Raw genomic sequence first — 23,128 nt, 5'->3', positions numbered from 1 at the left:
CATTTCCAGAGTCCTCGAACAGCCTCAGCACAAGGTTTCTGGTGAGTCCGACTTTCTCATGGGCCTGTGTCAGCTGCCGTGAGGAAACACTGCGCTTAGAGTACTTCCAGGACCTCGTACCTGAAGTCACTCTGCTCGAGGAGAAAGTCAGCATCTTACCATGCTGTGTCGCTCACGACACAGCCAGCATGAACAGATGCCTGGCGGTGAGGCCCTGGTTTGCCGTGCAGAAGCCGAGGCGTGCAGCAGTTTCCAGGAGGAGGTGGGCTCTGCTCTGCGTACCTGCAACGGTAGCAGAGTCTCCTGGACACCTAGGAGGCGAGCGTGAGGACCGTGTTCCCGGCAGGAGGACTGAGTACCCCCAGACCCACCCCGGTCTGCTAAGCAACATCCAGGCCGGTAGCGCTTTACAGCCCCACTGTGAATGCCGAGCGTAGGGAAACGCGCTGCACTCTCTTTGGATGCAGCTTAACTTCCTCAGCCCTCGCACACGTTCACGAACACCGTTCGGGCACGTCCCACATGGCGTCGAAGTCTTACGCATTGGCCTAGTCTGAGCTGAACTCAACATAACCCTCGGTTTCGCATTCCATCTAGGACCTCCCGCCTGAAGTCACCGTGCCTCCCAGAGACTCTCGGCTTGCGTTCCTCCTGCCATTTCAGTCCCGCTCTTCCTGTGGCACTGCAGGCTTTTGAATAGCCTCAGGCCCACAGGAGCAGCTGCGGCGTTCCTGGGTTGAGGCAGTTCGCTTGTTGCAGAACACCCTACTTCGAGATCTCGATTCAGACGAGGAAACACAGGGTACCCTTTGCCTCTTTCAGCTAGTTAGAAACCACAGGGTTGTATGCTGAGTGTGCCCAGGGAAACGGGGGCTTGCTGGAACTAGCCTTGCTTTCCCATTTGGAAGGCAGCATCCATGCTGCCTGGAAGCTACCTGACATGGCCTGCTCTTGACAGGCCTGTAACCCTGTAAGAATGGCTCGGGAAAATTATGAGTCTGCTCTGTCTGAGCCATGTGCTTCCAGGGCTGCAGTTGTGGTCGACTTGACAAGCTCTCGAGCTGAAGGGAATCTCAACGTGTAAACTTGCCTCCAGTCTAGGCCCCTAGTACCCGTGCAGAAAGGGTGGTACGCAGCTGTTTCCATGAGTTCTAAGTCGCTTATACGTTTACTTTCAAGGACGTAGACTTTTGAGGACTCCTAGTTCTCTCGGGTATGCCTCACTTTCCCTCCACGTTCACGGAGTACTTCCGGACCCCTGTGGGCCGGCTGAGGCACTTCGAGACCCATTGTTTGATCCCTCCGAGGCTCTCTGTGCGTGCCGAGTGATAGGCAACACACTGTACGTCCCTGGAGGAGAGCCACATTTCCAGAGTCCTCGAACAGCCTCAGCACAACGTTTCTGGTGAGTCCGACTTTCTCATGGGCCTGTGTCAGCTGCCGTGAGGAAACACTGCGCTTAGAGTACTTCCAGGACCTCGTACCTAAAGTCACTCTGCTCGATGAGAAAGTCAGCATCTTACCATGCTGTGTCGCTCACGACACAGCCAGCATGAACAGATGCCTGGCGGTGAGGCCCTGATTTGCCGTGCAGAAGCCGAGGCGTGCAGCAGTTTCCAGGAGGCGGTGGGCTCTGCTCTGCGTACCTGCAACGGTAGCAGAGTCTCCTGGACACCTAGGAGGCGAGCGTGAGGACCGTGTTCCCGGCAGGAGCACTGAGTACCCCCAGACCCACCCCGCTCTGCTAAGCAACATCCAGGCACGTAGCGCTTTACAGCCCCACTGTGAATGCCGAGCGTAGGGAAACGCGTTGCACTCTCTTTGGAAGCAGCTTAACTTCCTCAGCCCTCGCACACGTTCACAAACACCGTTCGGGCACGTCCCACATGGCGTCGAAGTCTTACGCATTGGCCTAGTCTGAGCTGAACACAACATAACCCTCGGTTTCGCATTCCATCTAGGACCTCCCGCCTGAAGTCACCGTGCCTCCCAGAGACTCTCGGCTTGCGTTCCTCCTGCCATTTCAGTCCCGCTCTTCCTGTGGCACTGCAGGCTTTTGAATAGCCACAGGCCCACAGGAGCAGCTGCGGCGTTCCTGGGTTGAGGCAGTTCGCTTGTTGCAGAACACCCTACTTAGAGATCTCGATTCAGACGAGGAAACACAGGGTACCCTTTGCCTCTTTCAGCTAGTTAGAAACCACAGGGTTGTATGCTGAGTGTGCCCAGGGAAACGGGGGCTTGCTGGAACTAGCCTTGCTTTCCCATTTGGAAGGCAGCATCCATGCTGCCTGGAAGCTACCTGACATGGCCTGCTCTTGACAGGCCTGTAACCCTGTAAGAATGGCTCGGGAAAATTATGAGTCTGCTCTGTCTGAGCCAGGTGCTTCCAGGGCTGCGGTTGAGGTCGACTTGACAAGCTCTCGAGCTGAAGGGAATCTCAACGTGTAAACTTGCCTCCAGTCTAGGCCCCTAGTACCCGTGCAGAAAGGGAGGCACGCAGCTGTTTCCATGAGTTCTAAGTCGCTTATACGTTTACTTTCAAGGACGTAGACTTTTGAGGACTCCTAGTTCTCTCAGGTATACCTCACTTTCCCTCCACGTTCACGGAGTACTTCCGGAGCCCTGTGGGCCGGCTGAGGCACTTCGAGACCCATTGTTTGATCCCTCCGAGGCTCTCTGTGCGTGCCGAGTGATAGGCAACACACTGTACGTCCCTGGAGGAGAGCCACATTTCCAGAGTCCTCGAACAGCCTCAGCACAAGGTTTCTGGTGAGTCCGACTTTCTCATGGGCCTGTGTCAGCTGCCGTGAGGAAACACTGCGCTTAGAGTACTTCCAGGACCTCGTACCTGAAGTCACTCTGCTCGAGGAGAAAGTCAGCATCTTACCATGCTGTGTCGCTCACGACACAGCCAGCATGAACAGATGCCTGGCGGTGAGGCCCTGGTTTGCCGTGCAGAAGCCGAGGCGTGCAGCAGTTTCCAGGAGGAGGTGGGCTCTGCTCTGCGTACCTGCAACGGTAACAGTGTCTCCTGGACACCTAGGAGGCGAGCGTGAGGACCGTGTTCCCGGCAGGAGCACTGAGTACCCCCAGACCCACCCCGCTCTGCTAAGCAACATCCAGGCACGTAGCGCTTTACAGCCCCACTGTGAATGCCGAGCGTAGGGAAACGCGCTGCACTCTCTTTGGAAGCAGCTTAACTTCCTCAGCCCTCGCACACGTTCACAAACACCGTTCGGGCACGTCCCACATGGCGTCGAAGTCTTACGCATTGGCCTAGTCTGAGCTGAACTCAACATAACCCTCGGTTTCGCATTCCATCTAGGACCTCCCGCCTGAAGTCACCGTGCCTCCCAGAGACTCTCGGCTTGCGTTCCTCCTGCCATTTCAGTCCCGCTCTTCCTGTGGCACTGCAGGCTTTTGAATAGCCTCAGGCCCACAGAAGCAGCTGCGGCGTTCCTGGGTTGAGGCAGTTCGCTTGTTGCAGAACACCCTACTTCGAGATCTCGATTCAGACGAGGAAACACAGGGTACCCTTTGCCTCTTTCAGCTAGTTAGAAACCACAGGGTTGTATGCTGAGTGTGCCCAGGGAAACGGGGGCTTGCTGGAACTAGCCTTGCTTTCCCATTTGGAAGGCAGCATCCATGCTGCCTGGAAGCTACCTGACATGGCCTGCTCTTGACAGGCCTGTAACCCTGTAAGAATGGCTCGGGAAAATTATGAGTCTGCTCTGTCTGAGCCATGTGCTTCCAGGGCTGCAGTTGTGGTCGACTTGACAAGCTCTCGAGCTGAAGGGAATCTCAACGTGTAAACTTGCCTCCAGTCTAGGCCCCTAGTACCCGTGCAGAAAGGGTGGTACGCAGCTGTTTCCATGAGTTCTAAGTCGCTTATACGTTTACTTTCAAGGACGTAGACTTTTGAGGACTCCTAGTTCTCTCGGGTATGCCTCACTTTCCCTCCACGTTCACGGAGTACTTCCGGACCCCTGTGGGCCGGCTGAGGCACTTCGAGACCCATTGTTTGATCCCTCCGAGGCTCTCTGTGCGTGCCGAGTGATAGGCAACACACTGTACGTCCCTGGAGGAGAGCCACATTTCCAGAGTCCTCGAACAGCCTCAGCACAAGGTTTCTGGTGAGTCCGACTTTCTCATGGGCCTGTGTCAGCTGCCGTGAGGAAACACTGCGCTTAGAGTACTTCCAGGACCTCGTACCTGAAGTCACTCTGCTCGAGGGGAAAGTCAGCATCTTACCATGCTGTGTCGCTCACGACACAGCCAGCATGAACAGATGCCTGGCGGTGAGGCCCTGGTTTGCCGTGCAGAAGCCGAGGCGTGCAGCAGTTTCCAGGAGGAGGTGGGCTCTGCTCTGCGTACCTGCAACGGTAGCAGAGTCTCCTGGACACCTAGGAGGCGAGCGTGAGGACCGTGTTCCCGGCAGGAGGACTGAGTACCCCCAGACCCACCCCGGTCTGCTAAGCAACATCCAGGCCGGTAGCGCTTTACAGCCCCACTGTGAATGCTGAGCGTAGGGAAACGCGCTGCACTCTCTTTGGAAGCAGCTTAACTTCCTCAGCCCTCGCACACGTTCACGAACACCGTTCGGGCACGTCCCACATGGCGTCGAAGTCTTACGCATTGGCCTAGTCTGAGCTGAACTCAACATAACCCTCGGCTTCGCATTCCATCTAGGACCTCCCGCCTGAAGTCACCGTGCCTCCCAGAGACTCTCGGCTTGCGTTCCTCCTGCCATTTCAGTCCCGCTCTTCCTGTGGCACTGCAGGCTTTTGAATAGCCACAGGCCCACAGGAGCAGCTGCGGCGTTCCTGGGTTGAGGCAGTTCGCTTGTTGCAGAACACCCTACTTAGAGATCTCGATTCAGACGAGGAAACACAGGGTACCCTTTGCCTCTTTCAGCTAGTTAGAAACCACAGGGTTGTATGCTGAGTGTGCCCAGGGAAACGGGGGCTTGCTGGAACTAGCCTTGCTTTCCCATTTGGAAGGCAGCATCCATGCTGCCTGGAAGCTACCTGACATGGCCTGCTCTTGACAGGCCTGTAACCCTGTAAGAATGGCTCGGGAAAATTATGAGTCTGCTCTGTCTGAGCCAGGTGCTTCCAGGGCTGCGGTTGAGGTCGACTTGACAAGCTCTCGAGCTGAAGGGAATCTCAACGTGTAAACTTGCCTCCAGTCTAGGCCCCTAGTACCCGTGCAGAAAGGGAGGCACGCAGCTGTTTCCATGAGTTCTAAGTCGCTTATACGTTTACTTTCAAGGACGTAGACTTTTGAGGACTCCTAGTTCTCTCAGGTATACCTCACTTTCCCTCCACGTTCACGGAGTACTTCCGGAGCCCTGTGGGCCGGCTGAGGCACTTCGAGACCCATTGTTTGATCCCTCCGAGGCTCTCTGTGCGTGCCGAGTGATAGGCAACACACTGTACGTCCCTGGAGGAGAGCCACATTTCCAGAGTCCTCGAACAGCCTCAGCACAAGGTTTCTGGTGAGTCCGACTTTCTCATGGGCCTGTGTCAGCTGCCGTGAGGAAACACTGCGCTTAGAGTACTTCCAGGACCTCGTACCTGAAGTCACTCTGCTCGAGGAGAAAGTCAGCATCTTACCATGCTGTGTCGCTCACGACACAGCCAGCATGAACAGATGCCTGGCGGTGAGGCCCTGGTTTGCCGTGCAGAAGCCGAGGCGTGCAGCAGTTTCCAGGAGGAGGTGGGCTCTGCTCTGCGTACCTGCAACGGTAACAGAGTCTCCTGGACACCTAGGAGGCGAGCGTGAGGACCGTGTTCCCGGCAGGAGCACTGAGTACCCCCAGACCCACCCCGCTCTGCTAAGCAACATCCAGGCACGTAGCGCTTTACAGCCCCACTGTGAATGCCGAGCGTAGGGAAACGCGCTGCACTCTCTTTGGAAGCAGCTTAACTTCCTCAGCCCTCGCACACGTTCACAAACACCGTTCGGGCACGTCCCACATGGCGTCGAAGTCTTACGCATTGGCCTAGTCTGAGCTGAACTCAACATAACCCTCGGTTTCGCATTCCATCTAGGACCTCCCGCCTGAAGTCACCGTGCCTCCCAGAGACTCTCGGCTTGCGTTCCTCCTGCCATTTCAGTCCCGCTCTTCCTGTGGCATTGCAGGCTTTTGAATAGCCTCAGGCCCACAGGAGCAGCTGCGGCGTTCCTGGGTTGAGGCAGTTCGCTTGTTGCAGAACACCCTACTTCGAGATCTCGATTCAGACGAGGAAACACAGGGTACCCTTTGCCTCTTTCAGCTAGTTAGAAACCACAGGGTTGTATGCTGAGTGTGCCCAGGGAAACGGGGGCTTGCTGGAACTAGCCTTGCTTTCCCATTTGGAAGGCAGCATCCATGCTGCCTGGAAGCTACCTGACATGGCCTGCTCTTGACAGGCCTGTAACCCTGTAAGAATGGCTCGGGAAAATTATGAGTCTGCTCTGTCTGAGCCATGTGCTTCCAGGGCTGCAGTTGTGGTCGACTTGACAAGCTCTCGAGCTGAAGGGAATCTCAACGTGTAAACTTGCCTCCAGTCTAGGCCCCTAGTACCCGTGCAGAAAGGGTGGTACGCAGCTGTTTCCATGAGTTCTAAGTCGCTTATACGTTTACTTTCAAGGACGTAGACTTTTGAGGACTCCTAGTTCTCTCGGGTATGCCTCACTTTCCCTCCACGTTCACGGAGTACTTCCGGACCCCTGTGGGCCGGCTGAGGCACTTCGAGACCCATTGTTTGATCCCTCCGAGGCTCTCTGTGCGTGCCGAGTGATAGGCAACACACTGTACGTCCCTGGAGGAGAGCCACATTTCCAGAGTCCTCGAACAGCCTCAGCACAACGTTTCTGGTGAGTCCGACTTTCTCATGGGCCTGTGTCAGCTGCCGTGAGGAAACACTGCGCTTAGAGTACTTCCAGGACCTCGTACCTAAAGTCACTCTGCTCGATGAGAAAGTCAGCATCTTACCATGCTGTGTCGCTCACGACACAGCCAGCATGAACAGATGCCTGGCGGTGAGGCCCTGATTTGCCGTGCAGAAGCCGAGGCGTGCAGCAGTTTCCAGGAGGCGGTGGGCTCTGCTCTGCGTACCTGCAACGGTAGCAGAGTCTCCTGGACACCTAGGAGGCGAGCGTGAGGACCGTGTTCCCGGCAGGAGCACTGAGTACCCCCAGACCCACCCCGCTCTGCTAAGCAACATCCAGGCACGTAGCGCTTTACAGCCCCACTGTGAATGCCGAGCGTAGGGAAACGCGTTGCACTCTCTTTGGAAGCAGCTTAACTTCCTCAGCCCTCGCACACGTTCACAAACACCGTTCGGGCACGTCCCACATGGCGTCGAAGTCTTACGCATTGGCCTAGTCTGAGCTGAACACAACATAACCCTCGGTTTCGCATTCCATCTAGGACCTCCCGCCTGAAGTCACCGTGCCTCCCAGAGACTCTCGGCTTGCGTTCCTCCTGCCATTTCAGTCCCGCTCTTCCTGTGGCACTGCAGGCTTTTGAATAGCCACAGGCCCACAGGAGCAGCTGCGGCGTTCCTGGGTTGAGGCAGTTCGCTTGTTGCAGAACACCCTACTTAGAGATCTCGATTCAGACGAGGAAACACAGGGTACCCTTTGCCTCTTTCAGCTAGTTAGAAACCACAGGGTTGTATGCTGAGTGTGCCCAGGGAAACGGGGGCTTGCTGGAACTAGCCTTGCTTTCCCATTTGGAAGGCAGCATCCATGCTGCCTGGAAGCTACATGACATGGCCTGGTCTTGACAGGCCTGTAACCCTGTAAGAATGGCTCGGGAAAATTATGAGTCTGCTCTGTCTGAGCCAGGTGCTTCCAGGGCTGCGGTTGAGGTCGACTTGACAAGCTCTCGAGCTGAAGGGAATCTCAACGTGTAAACTTGCCTCCAGTCTAGGCCCCTAGTACCCGTGCAGAAAGGGAGGCACGCAGCTGTTTCCATGAGTTCTAAGTCGCTTATACGTTTACTTTCAAGGACGTAGACTTTTGAGGACTCCTAGTTCTCTCAGGTATACCTCACTTTCCCTCCACGTTCACGGAGTACTTCCGGAGCCCTGTGGGCCGGCTGAGGCACTTCGAGACCCATTGTTTGATCCCTCCGAGGCTCTCTGTGCGTGCCGAGTGATAGGCAACACACTGTACGTCCCTGGAGGAGAGCCACATTTCCAGAGTCCTCGAACAGCCTCAGCACAAGGTTTCTGGTGAGTCCGACTTTCTCATGGGCCTGTGTCAGCTGCCGTGAGGAAACACTGCGCTTAGAGTACTTCCAGGACCTCGTACCTGAAGTCACTCTGCTCGAGGAGAAAGTCAGCATCTTACCATGCTGTGTCGCTCACGACACAGCCAGCATGAACAGATGCCTGGCGGTGAGGCCCTGGTTTGCCGTGCAGAAGCCGAGGCGTGCAGCAGTTTCCAGGAGGAGGTGGGCTCTGCTCTGCGTACCTGCAACGGTAACAGAGTCTCCTGGACACCTAGGAGGCGAGCGTGAGGACCGTGTTCCCGGCAGGAGCACTGAGTACCCCCAGACCCACCCCGCTCTGCTAAGCAACATCCAGGCACGTAGCGCTTTACAGCCCCACTGTGAATGCCGAGCGTAGGGAAACGCGTTGCACTCTCTTTGGAAGCAGCTTAACTTCCTCAGCCCTCGCACACGTTCACAAACACCGTTCGGGCACGTCCCACATGGCGTCGAAGTCTTACGCATTGGCCTAGTCTGAGCTGAACTCAACATAACCCTCGGTTTCGCATTCCATCTAGGACCTCCCGCCTGAAGTCACCGTGCCTCCCAGAGACTCTCGGCTTGCGTTCCTCCTGCCATTTCAGTCCCGCTCTTCCTGTGGCACTGCAGGCTTTTGAATAGCCTCAGGCCCACAGGAGCAGCTGCGGCGTTCCTGGGTTGAGGCAGTTCGCTTGTTGCAGAACACCCTACTTCGAGATCTCGATTCAGACGAGGAAACACAGGGTACCCTTTGCCTCTTTCAGCTAGTTAGAAACCACAGGGTTGTATGCTGAGTGTGCCCAGGGAAACGGGGGCTTGCTGGAACTAGCCTTGCTTTCCCATTTGGAAGGCAGCATCCATGCTGCCTGGAAGCTACCTGACATGGCCTGCTCTTGACAGACCTGTAACCCTGTAAGAATGGCTCGGGAAAATTATGAGTCTGCTCTGTATGAGCCATGTGCTTCCAGGGCTGCAGTTGTGGTCGACTTGACAAGCTCTCGAGCTGAAGGGAATCTCAACGTGTAAACTTGCCTCCAGTCTAGGCCCCTAGTACCCGTGCAGAAAGGGAGGTACGCAGCTGTTTCCATGAGTTCTAAGTCGCTTATACGTTTACTTTAAAGGACGTAGACTTTTGAGGACTCCTAGTTCTCTCGGGTATGCCTCACTTTCCCTCCACGTTCACGGAGTACTTCCGGACCCCTGTGGGCCGGCTGAGGCACTTCGAGACCCATTGTTTGATCCCTCCGAGGCTCTCTGTGCGTGCCGAGTGATAGGCAACACACTGTACGTCCCTGGAGGAGAGCCACATTTCCAGAGTCCTCGAACAGCCTCAGCACAACGTTTCTGGTGAGTCCGACTTTCTCATGGGCCTGTGTCAGCTGCCGTGAGGAAACACTGCGCTTAGAGTACTTCCAGGACCTCGTACCTGAAGTCACTCTGCTCGATGAGAAAGTCAGCATCTTACCATGCTGTGTCGCTCACGATACAGCCAGCATGAACAGATGCCTGGCGGTGAGGCCCTGATTTGCCGTGCAGAAGCCGAGGCGTGCAGCAGTTTCCAGGAGGCGGTGGGCTCTGCTCTGCGTACCTGCAACGGTAGCAGAGTCTCCTGGACACCTAGGAGGCGAGCGTGAGGACCGTGTTCCCGGCAGGAGCACTGAGTACCCCCAGACCCACCCCGCTCTGCTAAGCAACATCCAGGCACGTAGCTCTTTACAGCCCCACTGTGAATGCCGAGCGTAGGGAAACGCGTTGCACTCTCTTTGGAAGCAGCTTAACTTCCTCAGCCCTCGCACACGTTCACAAACACCGTTCGGGCACGTCCCACATGGCGTCGAAGTCTTACGCATTGGCCTAGTCTGAGCTGAACTCAACATAACCCTCGGTTTCGCATTCCATCTAGGACCTCCCGCCTGAAGTCACCGTGCCTCCCAGAGACTCTCGGCTTGCGTTCCTCCTGCCATTTCAGTCCCGCTCTTCCTGTGGCACTGCAGGCTTTTGAATAGCCACAGGCCCACAGGAGCAGCTGCGGCGTTCCTGGGTTGAGGCAGTTCGCTTGTTGCAGAACACCCTACTTCGAGATCTCGATTAAGACGAGGAAACACAGGGTACCCTTTGCCTCTTTCAGCTAGTTAGAAACCACAGGGTTGTATGCTGAGTGTGCCCAGGGAAACGGGGGCTTGCTGGAACTAGCCTTGCTTTCCCATTTGGAAGGCAGCATCCATGCTGCCTGGAAGCTACCTCACATGGCCTGCTCTTGACAGGCCTGTAACCCTGTAAGAATGGCTCGGGAAAATTATGAGTCTGCTCTGTCTGAGTCATGTGCTTCCAGGGCTGCAGTTGAGGTCGACTTGACAAGCTCTCGAGCTGAAGGGAATCTCAACGTGTAAACTTGCCTCCAGTCTAGGCCCCTAGTACCCGTGCAGAAAGGGAGGCACGCAGCTGTTTCCATGAGTTCTAAGTCGCTTATACATTTACTTTCAAGGACGTAGACTTTTGAGGATTCCTAGTTCTCTCGGGTATGCCTCACTTTCCCTCCACGTTCACGGAGTACTTCCGGACCCCTGTGGGCCGGCTGAGGCACTTCGAGACCCATTGTTTGATCCCTCCGAGGCTCTCTGTGCGTGCCGAGTGATAGGCAACACACTGTACGTCCCTGGAGGAGAGCCACATTTCCAGAGTCCTCGAACAGCCTCAGCACAACGTTTCTGGTGAGTCCGACTTTCTCATGGGCCTGTGTCAGCTGCCGTGAGGAAACACTGCGCTTAGAGTACTTCCAGGACCTCGTACCTGAAGTCACTCTGCTCGAGGAGAAAGTCAGCATCTTACCATGCTGTGTCGCTCACGACACAGCCAGCATGAACAGATGCCTGGCGGTGAGGCCCTGGTTTGCCGTGCAGAAGCCGAGGCGTGCAGCAGTTTCCAGGAGGCGGTGGGCTCTGCTCTGCGTACCTGCAACGGTAGCAGAGTCTCCTGGACACCTAGGAGGCGAGCGTGAGGACCGTGTTCCCGGCAGGAGGACTGAGTACCCCCAGACCCACCCCGGTCTGCTAAGCAACATCCAGGCCGGTAGCGCTTTACAGCCCCACTGTGAATGCCGAGCGTAGGGAAACGCGCTGCACTCTCTTTGGAAGCAGCTTAACTTCCTCAGCCCTCGCACACGTTCACGAACACCGTTCGGGCACGTCCCACATGGCGTCGAAGTCTTACGCATTGGCCTAGTCTGAGCTGAACTCAACATAACCCTCGGCTTCGCATTCCATCTAGGACCTCCCGCCTGAAGTCACCGTGCCTCCCAGAGACTCTCGGCTTGCGTTCCTCCTGCCATTTCAGTCCCGCTCTTCCTGTGGCACTGCAGGCTTTTGAATAGCCACAGGCCCACAGGAGCAGCTGCGGCGTTCCTGGGTTGAGGCAGTTCGCTTGTTGCAGAACACCCTACTTAGAGATCTCGATTCAGACGAGGAAACACAGGGTACCCTTTGCCTCTTTCAGCTAGTTAGAAACCACAGGGTTGTATGCTGAGTGTGCCCAGGGAAACGGGGGCTTGCTGGAACTAGCCTTGCTTTCCCATTTGGAAGGCAGCATCCATGCTGCCTGGAAGCTACCTGACATGGCCTGGTCTTGACAGGCCTGTAACCCTGTAAGAATGGCTCGGGAAAATTATGAGTCTGCTCTGTCTGAGCCATGTGCTTCCAGGGCTGCAGTTGTGGTCGACTTGACAAGCTCTCGAGCTGAAGGGAATCTCAACGTGTAAACTTGCCTCCAGTCTAGGCCCCTAGTACCCGTGCAGAAAGGGAGGCACGCAGCTGTTTCCATGAGTTCTAAGTCGCTTATACGTTTACTTTCAAGGACGTAGACTTTTGAGGACTCCTAGTTCTCTCGGGTATGCCTCACTTTCCCTCCACGTTCACGGAGTACTTCCGGACCCCTGTGGGCCAGCTGAGGCACTTCGAGACCCATTGTTTGATCCCTCCAAGGCTCTCTGTGCGTGCCGAGTGATAGGCAACACACTGTACATCCCTGGAGGAGAGCCACATTTCCAGAGTCCTCGAACAGCCTCAGCACAAGGTTTCTGGTGAGTCCGACTTTCTCATGGGCCTGTGTCAGCTGCCGTGAGGAAACACTGCGCTTAGAGTACTTCCAGGACCTCGTACCTGAAGTCACTCTGCTCGAGGAGAAAGTCAGCATCTTACCATGCTGTGTCGCTCACGACACAGCCAGCATGAACAGATGCCTGGCGGTGAGGCCCTGGTTTGCCGTGCAGAAGCCGAGGCGTGCAGCAGTTTCCAGGAGGCGGTGGGCTCTGCTCTGCGTACCTGCAACGGTAGCAGAGTCTCCTGGACACCTAGGAGGCGAGCGTGAGGACCGTGTTCCCGGCAGGAGCACTGAGTACCCCCAGACCCACCCCGCTCTGCTAAGCAAAATCCAGGCACGTAGCGCTTTACAGCCCCACTGTGAATGCCGAGCGTAGGGAAACGCGTTGCACTCTCTTTGGAAGCAGCTTAACTTCCTCAGCCCTCGCACACGTTCACAAACACCGTTCGGGCACGTCCCACATGGCGTCGAAGTCTTACGCATTGGCCTAGTCTGAGCTGAACACAACATAACCCTCGGTTTCGCATTCCATCTAGGACCTCCCGCCTGAAGTCACCGTGCCTCCCAGAGACTCTCGGCTTGCGTTCCTCCTGCCATTTCAGTCCCGCTCTTCCTGTGGCACTGCAGGCTTTTGAATAGCCACAGGCCCACAGGAGCAGCTGCGGCGTTCCTGGGTTGAGGCAGTTCGCTTGTTGCAGAACACCCTACTTCGAGATCTCGATTCAGACGAGGAAACACAGGGTACCCTTTGCCTCTTTCAGCTAGTTAGAAACCACAGGGTTGTATGCTGAGTGTGCCCAGGGAAACGGGGGCTTGCTGGAACTAGCCTTGCTTTCCCATTTGGAAGGCAGCATCCATGCTGCCTGGAAGCTACCTGACATGGCCTGCTCTTGACAGGCCTGTAACCCTGTAAGAATGGCTCGGGAAAATTATGAGTCTGCTCTGTCTGAGCCATGTGCTTCCAGGGCTGCAGTTGAGGTCGACTTGACAAGCTCTCGAGCTGAAGGGAATCTCAACGTGTAAACTTGCCTCCAGTCTAGGCCCCTAGTACCCGTGCAGAAAGGGAGGCACGCAGCTGTTTCCATGAGTTCTAAGTCGCTTATACGTTTACTTTAAAGGACGTAGACTTTTGAGGACTCCTAGTTCTCTCGGGTACGCCTCACTTTCCCTCCACGTTCACGGAGTACTTCCGGAGCCCTGTGGGCCGGCTGAGGCACTTCGAGACCCATTGTTTGATCCCTCCGAGGCTCTCTGTGCGTGCCGAGTGATAGGCAACACACTGTACGTCCCTGGAGGAGAGCCACATTTCCAGAGTCCTCGAACAGCCTCAGCACAAGGTTTCTGGTGAGTCCGACTTTCTCATGGGCCTGTGTCAGCTGCCGTGAGGAAACACTGCGCTTAGAGTACTTCCAGGACCTCGTACCTGAAGTCACTCTGCTCGAGGAGAAAGTCAGCATCTTACCATGCTGTGTCGCTCACGACACAGCCAGCAAGAACAGATGCCTGGCGGTGAGGCCCTGATTTGCCGTGCAGAAGCCGAGGCGTGCAGCAGTTTCCAGGAGGCGGTGGGCTCTGCTCTGCGTACCTGCAACGGTAGCAGAGTCTCCTGGACACCTAGGAGGCGAGCGTGAGGACCGTGTTCCCGGCAGGAGCACTGAGTACCCCCAGACCCACCCCGCTCTGCTAAGCAACATCCAGGCACGTAGCGCTTTACAGCCCCACTGTGAATGCCGAGCGTAGGGAAACGCGTTGCACTCTCTTTGGAAGCAGCTTAACTTCCTCAGCCCTCGCACACGTTCACGAACACTGTTCGGGCACGTCCCACATGGCGTCGAAGTCTTACGCATTGGCCTAGTCTGAGCTGAACTCAACATAACCCTCGGCTTCCCATTCCATCTAGGACCTCCCGCCTGAAGTCACCGTGCCTCCCAGAGACACTCGGCTTGCGTTCCTCCTGCCATTTCAGTCCCGCTCTTCCTGTGGCACTGCAGGCTTTTGAATAGCCACAGGCCGACAGGAGCAGCTGCGGCGTTCCTGGGTTGAGGCAGTTCGCCTGTTGCAGAACACACTACTTCGAGATCTCGATTCAGACGAGGAAACACAGAGTACCCTTTGCCTCTTTCAGCTAGTTAGAAACCCCAGGGTTGTATGCTGAGTGTGCCCAGGGAAACGGGGGCCTGCTGGAACTAGCCTTGCTTTCCCATTTGGAAGGCAGCATCCATGCTGCCTGGAAGCTACCTGACATGGCCTGCTCTTGACAGGCCTGTAACCCTGTAAGAATGGCTCGGGAAAATTATGAGTCTGCTCTGTCTGAGCCAGGTGCTTCCAGGGCTGCGGTTGAGGTCGACTTGACAAGCTCTCGAGCTGAAGGGAATCTCAACGTGTAAACTTGCCTCCAGTCTAGGCCCCTAGTACCCGTGCAGAAAGGGAGGCACGCAGCTGTTTCCATGAGTTCTAAGTCGCTTATACGTTTACTTTAAAGGACGTAGACTTTTGAGGACTCCTAGTTCTCTCGGGTATGCCTCACTTTCCCTCCACGTTCACGGAGTACTTCCGGACCCCTGTGGGCCGGCTGAGGCACTTCGAGACCCATTGTTTGATCCCTCCGAGGCTCTCTGTGCGTGCCGAGTGATAGGCAACACACTGTACATCCCTGGAGGAGAGCCACATTTCCAGAGTCCTCGAACAGCCTCAGCACAACGTTTCTGGTGAGTCCGACTTTCTCATGGGCCTGTGTCAGCTGCCGTGAGGAAACACTGCGCTTAGAGTACTTCCAGGACCTCGTACCTGAAGTCACTCTGCTCGAGGAGAAAGTCAGCATCTTACCATGCTGTGTCGCTCACGACACAGCCAGCATGAACAGATGCCTGGCGGTGAGGCCCTGATTTGCCGTGCAGAAGCCGAGGCGTGCAGCAGTTTCCAGGAGGCGGTGGGCTCTGCTCTGCGTACCTGCAACGGTAGCAGAGTCTCCTGGACACCTAGGAGGCGAGCGTGAGGACCGTGTTCCCGGCAGGAGCACTGAGTACCCCCAGACCCACCCCGCTCTGCTAAGCAACATCCAGGCACGTAGCGCTTTACAGCCCCACTGTGAATGCCGAGCGTAGGGAAACGCGTTGCACTCTCTTTGGAAGCAGCTTAACTTCCTCAGCCCTCGCACACGTTCACAAACACCGTTCGGGCACGTCCCACATGGCGTCGAAGTCTTACGCATTGGCCTAGTCTGAGCTGAACTCAACATAACCCTCGGTTTCGCATTCCATCTAGGACCTCCCGCCTGAAGTCACCGTGCCTCCCAGAGACTCTCGGCTTGCGTTCCTCCTGCCATTTCAGTCCCGCTCTTCCTGTGGCACTGCAGGCTTTTGAATAGCCTCAGGCCCACAGGAGCAGCTGCGGCGTTCCTGGGTTGAGGCAGTTCGCTTGTTGCAGAACACCCTACTTCGAGATCTCGATTCAGACGAGGAAACACAGGGTACCCTTTGCCTCTTTCAGCTAGTTAGAAACCACAGGGTTGTATGCTGAGTGTGCCCAGGGAAACGGGGGCTTGCTGGAACTAGCCTTGCTTTCCCATTTGGAAGGCAGCATCCATGCTGCCTGGAAGCTACCTGACATGGCCTGCTCTTGACAGGCCTGTAACCCTGTAAGACTGGCTCGGGAAAATTATGAGTCTGCTCTGTCTGAGCCATGTGCTTCCAGGGCTGCAGTTGTGGTCGACTTGACAAGCTCTCGAGCTGAAGGGAATCTCAACGTGTAAACTTGCCTCCAGTCTAGGCCCCTAGTACCCGTGCAGAAAGGGAGGTACGCAGCTGTTTCCATGAGTTCTAAGTCGCTTATACGTTTACTTTAAAGGACGTAGACTTTTGAGGACTCCTAGTTCTCTCGGGTAGGCCTCACTTTCCCTCCACGTTCACGGAGTACTTCCGGACCCCTGTGGGCCGGCTGAGGCACTTCGAGACCCATTGTTTGATCCCTCCGAGGCTCTCTGTGCGTGCCGAGTGATAGGCAACACACTGTACGTCCCTGGAGGAGAGCCACATTTCCAGAGTCCTCGAACAGCCTCAGCACAAGGTTTCTGGTGAGTCCGACTTTCTCATGGGCCTGTGTCAGCTGCCGTGAGGAAACACTGCGCTTAGAGTACTTCCAGGACCTCGTACCTGAAGTCACTCTGCTCGATGAGAAAGTCAGCATCTTACCATGCTGTGTCGCTCACGACACAGCCAGCATGAACAGATGCCTGGCGGTGAGGCCCTGATTTGCCGTGCAGAAGCCGAGGCGTGCAGCAGTTTCCAGGAGGCGGTGGGCTCTGCTCTGCGTACCTGCAACGGTAGCAGAGTCTCCTGGACACCTAGGAGGCGAGCGTGAGGACCGTGTTCCCGGCAGGAGCACTGAGTACCCCCAGACCCACCCCGCTCTGCTAAGCAACATCCAGGCACGTAGCGCTTTACAGCCCCACTGTGAATGCCGAGCGTAGGGAAACGCGTTGCACTCTCTTTGGAAGCAGCTTAACTTCCTCAGCCCTCGCACACGTTCACAAACACCGTTCGGGCACGTCCCACATGGCGTCGAAGTCTTACGCATTGGCCTAGTCTGAGCTGAACACAACATAACCCTCGGTTTCGCATTCCATCTAGGACCTCCCGCCTGAAGTCACCGTGCCTCCCAGAGACTCTCGGCTTGCGTTCCTCCTGCCATTTCAGTCCCGCTCTTCCTGTGGCACTGCAGGCTTTTGAATAGCCACAGGCCCACAGGAGCAGCTGCGGCGTTCCTGGGTTGAGGCAGTTCGCTTGTTGCAGAACACCCTACTTAGAGATCTCGATTCAGACGAGGAAACACAGGGTACCCTTTGCCTCTTTCAGCTAGTTAGAAACCACAGGGTTGTATGCTGAGTGTGCCCAGGGAAACGGGGGCTTGCTGGAACTAGCCTTGCTTTCCCATTTGGAAGGCAGCATCCATGCTGCCTGAAAGCTACCTGACATGGCCTGCTCTTGACAGGCCTGTAACCCTGTAAGAATGGCTCGGGAAAATTATGAGTCTGCTCTGTCTGAGCCATGTGCTTCCAGGGCTGCAGTTGAGGTCGAGTTGACAAGCTCTCGAGCTGAAGGGAATCTCAACGTGTAAACTTGCCTCCAGTCTAGGCCCCTAGTACCCGTGCAGAAAGGGAGGCACGCAGCTGTTTCCATGATTTCTAAGTCGCTTATACGTTTACTTTAAAGGACGTAGACTTTTGAGGACTCCTAGTTCTCTCGGGTACGCCTCACTTTCCCTCCACGTTCACGGAGTACTTCCGGAGCCCTGTGGGCCGGCTGAGGCACTTCGAGACCCATTGTTTGATCCCTCCGAGGCTCTCTGTGCGTGCCGAGTGATAGGCAACACACTGTACGTCCCTGGAGGAGAGCCACATTTCCAGAGTCCTCGAACAGCCTCAGCACAAGGTTTCTGGTGAGTCCGACTTTCTCATGGGCCTGTGTCAGCTGCCGTGAGGAAACACTGCGCTTAGAGTACTTCCAGGACCTCGTACCTGAAGTCACTCTGCTCGAGGAGAAAGTCAGCATCTTACCATGCTGTATCGCTCACGACACAGCCAGCATGAACAGATGCCTGGCGGTGAGGCCCTGGTTTGCCGTGCAGAAGCCGAGGCGTGCAGCAGTTTCCAGGAGGAGGTGGGCTCTGCTCTGCGTACCTGCAACGGTAGCAGAGTCTCCTGGACACCTAGGAGGCGAGCGTGAGGACCGTGTTCCCGGCAGGAGGACTGAGTACCCCCAGACCCACCCCGGTCTGCTAAGCAACATCCAGGCCGGTAGCGCTTTACAGCCCCACTGTGAATGCCGAGCGTAGGGAAACGCGCTGCACTCTCTTTGGAAGCAGCTTAACTTCCTCAGCCCTCGCACACGTTCACGAACACCGTTCAGGCACGTCCCACATGGCGTCGAAGTCTTACGCATTGGCCTAGTCTGAGCTGAACTCAACATAACCCTCGGCTTCCCATTCCATCTAGGACCTCCCGCCTGAAGTCACCGTGCCTCCCAGAGACACTCGGCTTGCGTTCCTCCTGCCATTTCAGTCCCGCTCTTCCTGTGGCACTGCAGGCTTTTGAATAGCCACAGGCCGACAGGAGCAGCTGCGGCGTTCCTGGGTTGAGGCAGTTCGCCTGTTGCAGAACACACTACTTCGAGATCTCGATTCAGACGAGGAAACACAGAGTACCCTTTGCCTCTTTCAGCTAGTTAGAAACCCCAGGGTTGTATGCTGAGTGTGCCCAGGGAAACGGGGGCCTGCTGGAACTAGCCTTGCTTTCCCATTTGGAAGGCAGCATCCATGCTGCCTGGAAGCTACTTGACATGGCCTGCTCTTGACAGGCCTGTAACCCTGTAAGAATGGCTCGGGAAAATTATGAGTCTGCTCTGTCTGAGCCAGGTGCTTCCAGGGCTGCGGTTGAGGTCGACTTGACAAGCTCTCGAGCTGAAGGGAATCTCAACGTGTAAACTTGCCTCCAGTCTAGGCCCCTAGTACCCGTGCAGAAAGGGAGGCACGCAGCTGTTTCCATGAGTTCTAAGTCGCTTATACGTTTACTTTAAAGGACGTAGACTTTTGAGGACTCCTAGTTCTCTCGGGTATGCCTCACTTTCCCTCCACGTTCACGGAGTACTTCCGGAGCCCTGTGGGCCGGCTGAGGCACTTCGAGACCCATTGTTTGATCCCTCCGAGGCTCTCTGTGCGTGCCGAGTGATAGGCAACACACTGTACATCCCTGGAGGAGAGCCACATTTCCAGAGTCCTCGAACAGCCTCAGCACAAGGTTTCTGGTGAGTCCGACTTTCTCATGGGCCTGTGTCAGCTGCCGTGAGGAAACACTGCGCTTAGAGTACTTCCAGGACCTCGTACCTGAAGTCACTCTGCTCGAGGAGAAAGTCAGCATCTTACCATGCTGTGTCGCTCACGACACAGCCAGCATGAACAGATGCCTGGCGGTGAGGCCCTGATTTGCCGTGCAGAGGCCGAGGCGTGCAGCAGTTTCCAGGAGGCGGTGGGCTCTGCTCTGCGTACCTGCAACGGTAGCAGAGTCTCCTGGACACCTAGGAGGCGAGCGTGAGGACCGTGTTCCCGGCAGGAGCACTGAGTACCCCCAGACCCACCCCGCTCTGCTAAGCAACATCCAGGCACGTAGCGCTTTACAGCCCCACTGTGAATGCCGAGCGTAGGGAAACGCGTTGCACTCTCTTTGGAAGCAGCTTAACTTCCTCAGCCCTCGCACACGTTCACAAACACCGTTCGGGCACGTCCCACATGGCGTCGAAGTCTTACGCATTGGCCTAGTCTGAGCTGAACTCAACATAACCCTCGGTTTCGCATTCCATCTAGGACCTCCCGCCTGAAGTCACCGTGCCTCCCAGAGACTCTCGGCTTGCGTTCCTCCTGCCATTTCAGTCCCGCTCTTCCTGTGGCACTGCAGGCTTTTGAATAGCCTCAGGCCCACAGGAGCAGCTGCGGCGTTCCTGGGTTGAGGCAGTTCGCTTGTTGCAGAACACCCTACTTCGAGATCTCGATTCAGACGAGGAAACACAGGGTACCCTTTGCCTCTTTCAGCTAGTTAGAAACCACAGGGTTGTATGCTGAGTGTGCCCAGGGAAACGGGGGCCTGCTGGAACTAGCCTTGCTTTCCCATTTGGAAGGCAGCATCCATGCTGCCTGGAAGCTACCTGACATGGCCTGCTCTTGACAGGCCTGTAACCCTGTAAGAATGGCTCGGGAAAATTATGAGTCTGCTCTGTCTGAGCCAGGTGCTTCCAGGGCTGCGGTTGAGGTCGACTTGACAAGCTCTCGAGCTGAAGGGAATCTCAACGTGTAAACTTGCCTCCAGTCTAGGCCCCTAGTACCCGTGCAGAAAGGGAGGCACGCAGCTGTTTCCATGAGTTCTAAGTCGCTTATACGTTTACTTTCTAGGACGTAGACTTTTGAGGACTCCTAGTTCTCTCGGGTATGCCTCACTTTCCCTCCACGTTCACGGAGTACTTCCGGAGCCCTGTGGGCCGGCTGAGGCACTTCGAGACCCATTGTTTGATCCCTCCGAGGCTCTCTGTGCGTGCCGAGTGATAGGCAACACACTGTACGTCCCTGGAGGAGAGCCACATTTCCAGAGTCCTCGAACAGCCTCAGCACAACGTTTCTGGTGAGTCCGACTTTCTCATGGGCCTGTGTCAGCTGCCGTGAGGAAACACTGCGCTTAGAGTACTTCCAGGACCTCGTACCTGAAGTCACTCTGCTCGAGGAGAAAGTCAGCATCTTACCATGCTGTGTCGCTCACGACACAGCCAGCATGAACAGATGCCTGGCGGTGAGGCCCTGATTTGCCGTGCAGAAGCCGAGGCGTGCAGCAGTTTCCAGGAGGCGGTGGGCTCTGCTCTGCGTACCTGCAACGGTAGCAGAGTCTCCTGGACACCTAGGAGGCGAGCGTGAGGACCGTGTTCCCGGCAGGAGCACTGAGTACCCCCAGACCCACCCCGCTCTGCTAAGCAACATCCAGGCACGTAGCGCTTTACAGCCCCACTGTGAATGCCGAGCGTAGGGAAACGCGTTGCACTCTCTTTGGAAGCAGCTTAACTTCCTCAGCCCTCGCACACGTTCACAAACACTGTTCGGGCACGTCCCAGATGGCGTCGAAGTCTTACGCATTGGCCTAGTCTGAGCTGAACTCAACATAACCCTCGGCTTCCCATTCCATCTAGGACCTCCCGCCTGAAGTCACCGTGCCTCCCAGAGACACTCGGCTTGCGTTCCTCCTGCCATTTCAGTCCCGCTCTTCCTGTGGCACTGCAGGCTTTTGAATAGCCACAGGCCGACAGGAGCAGCTGCGGCGTTCCTGGGTTGAGGCAGTTCGCCTGTTGCAGAACACACTACTTCGAGATCTCGATTCAGACGAGGAAACACAGAGTACCCTTTGCCTCTTTCAGCTAGTTAGAAACCCCAGGGTTGTATGCTGAGTGTGCCCAGGGAAACGGGGGCCTGCTGGAACTAGCCTTGCTTTCCCATTTGGAAGGCAGCATCCATGCTGCCTGGAAGCTACCTGACATGGCCTGCTCTTGACAGGCCTGTAACCCTGTAAGAATGGCTCGGGAAAATTATGAGTCTGCTCTGTCTGAGCCAGGTGCGTCCAGGGCTGCGGTTGAGGTCGACTTGACAAGCTCTCGAGCTGAAGGGAATCTCAACGTGTAAACTTGCCTCCAGTCTAGGCCCCTAGTACCCGTGCAGAAAGGGAGGCACGCAGCTGTTTCCATGAGTTCTAAGTCGCTTATACGTTTACTTTAAAGGACGTAGACTTTTGAGGACTCCTAGTTCTCTCGGGTACGCCTCACTTTCCCTCCACGTTCACGGAGTACTTCCGGAGCCCTGTGGGCCGGCTGAGGCACTTCGAGACCCATTGTTTGATCCCTCCGAGGCTCTCTGTGCGTGCCGAGTGATAGGCAACACACTGTACGTCCCTGGAGGAGAGCCACATTTCCAGAGTCCTCGAACAGCCTCAGCACAAGGTTTCTGGTGAGTCCGACTTTCTCATGGGCCTGTGTCAGCTGCCGTGAGGAAACACTGCGCTTAGAGTACTTCCAGGACCTCGTACCTGAAGTCACTCTGCTCGAGGAGAAAGTCAGCATCTTACCATGCTGTATCGCTCACGACACAGCCAGCATGAACAGATGCCTGGCGGTGAGGCCCTGGTTTGCCGTGCAGAAGCCGAGGCGTGCAGCAGTTTCCAGGAGGAGGTGGGCTCTGCTCTGCGTACCTGCAACGGTAGCAGAGTCTCCTGGACACCTAGGAGGCGAGCGTGAGGACCGTGTTCCCGGCAGGAGGACTGAGTACCCCCAGACCCACCCCGGTCTGCTAAGCAACATCCAGGCCGGTAGCGCTTTACAGCCCCACTGTGAATGCCGAGCGTAGGGAAACGCGCTGCACTCTCTTTGGAAGCAGCTTAACTTCCTCAGCCCTCGCACACGTTCACGAACACCGTTCAGGCACGTCCCACATGGCGTCGAAGTCTTACGCATTGGCCTAGTCTGAGCTGAACTCAACATAACCCTCGGCTTCCCATTCCATCTAGGACCTCCCGCCTGAAGTCACCGTGCCTCCCAGAGACACTCGGCTTGCGTTCCTCCTGCCATTTCAGTCCCGCTCTTCCTGTGGCACTGCAGGCTTTTGAATAGCCACAGGCCGACAGGAGCAGCTGCGGCGTTCCTGGGTTGAGGCAGTTCGCCTGTTGCAGAACACACTACTTCGAGATCTCGATTCAGACGAGGAAACACAGAGTACCCTTTGCCTCTTTCAGCTAGTTAGAAACCCCAGGGTTGTATGCTGAGTGTGCCCAGGGAAACGGGGGCCTGCTGGAACTAGCCTTGCTTTCCCATTTGGAAGGCAGCATCCATGCTGCCTGGAAGCTACTTGACATGGCCTGCTCTTGACAGGCCTGTAACCCTGTAAGAATGGCTCGGGAAAATTATGAGTCTGCTCTGTCTGAGCCAGGTGCTTCCAGGGCTGCGGTTGAGGTCGACTTGACAAGCTCTCGAGCTGAAGGGAATCTCAACGTGTAAACTTGCCTCCAGTCTAGGCCCCTAGTACCCGTGCAGAAAGGGAGGCACGCAGCTGTTTCCATGAGTTCTAAGTCGCTTATACGTTTACTTTAAAGGACGTAGACTTTTGAGGACTCCTAGTTCTCTCGGGTATGCCTCACTTTCCCTCCACGTTCACGGAGTACTTCCGGAGCCCTGTGGGCCGGCTGAGGCACTTCGAGACCCATTGTTTGATCCCTCC

Source organism: Phocoena phocoena, chromosome 17, assembly GCF_963924675.1.
Source record: "Phocoena phocoena chromosome 17, mPhoPho1.1, whole genome shotgun sequence".
Lineage (NCBI taxonomy): Eukaryota > Metazoa > Chordata > Mammalia > Artiodactyla > Phocoenidae > Phocoena > Phocoena phocoena.
Note: the sequence above shows the minus strand (reverse complement) of the source record.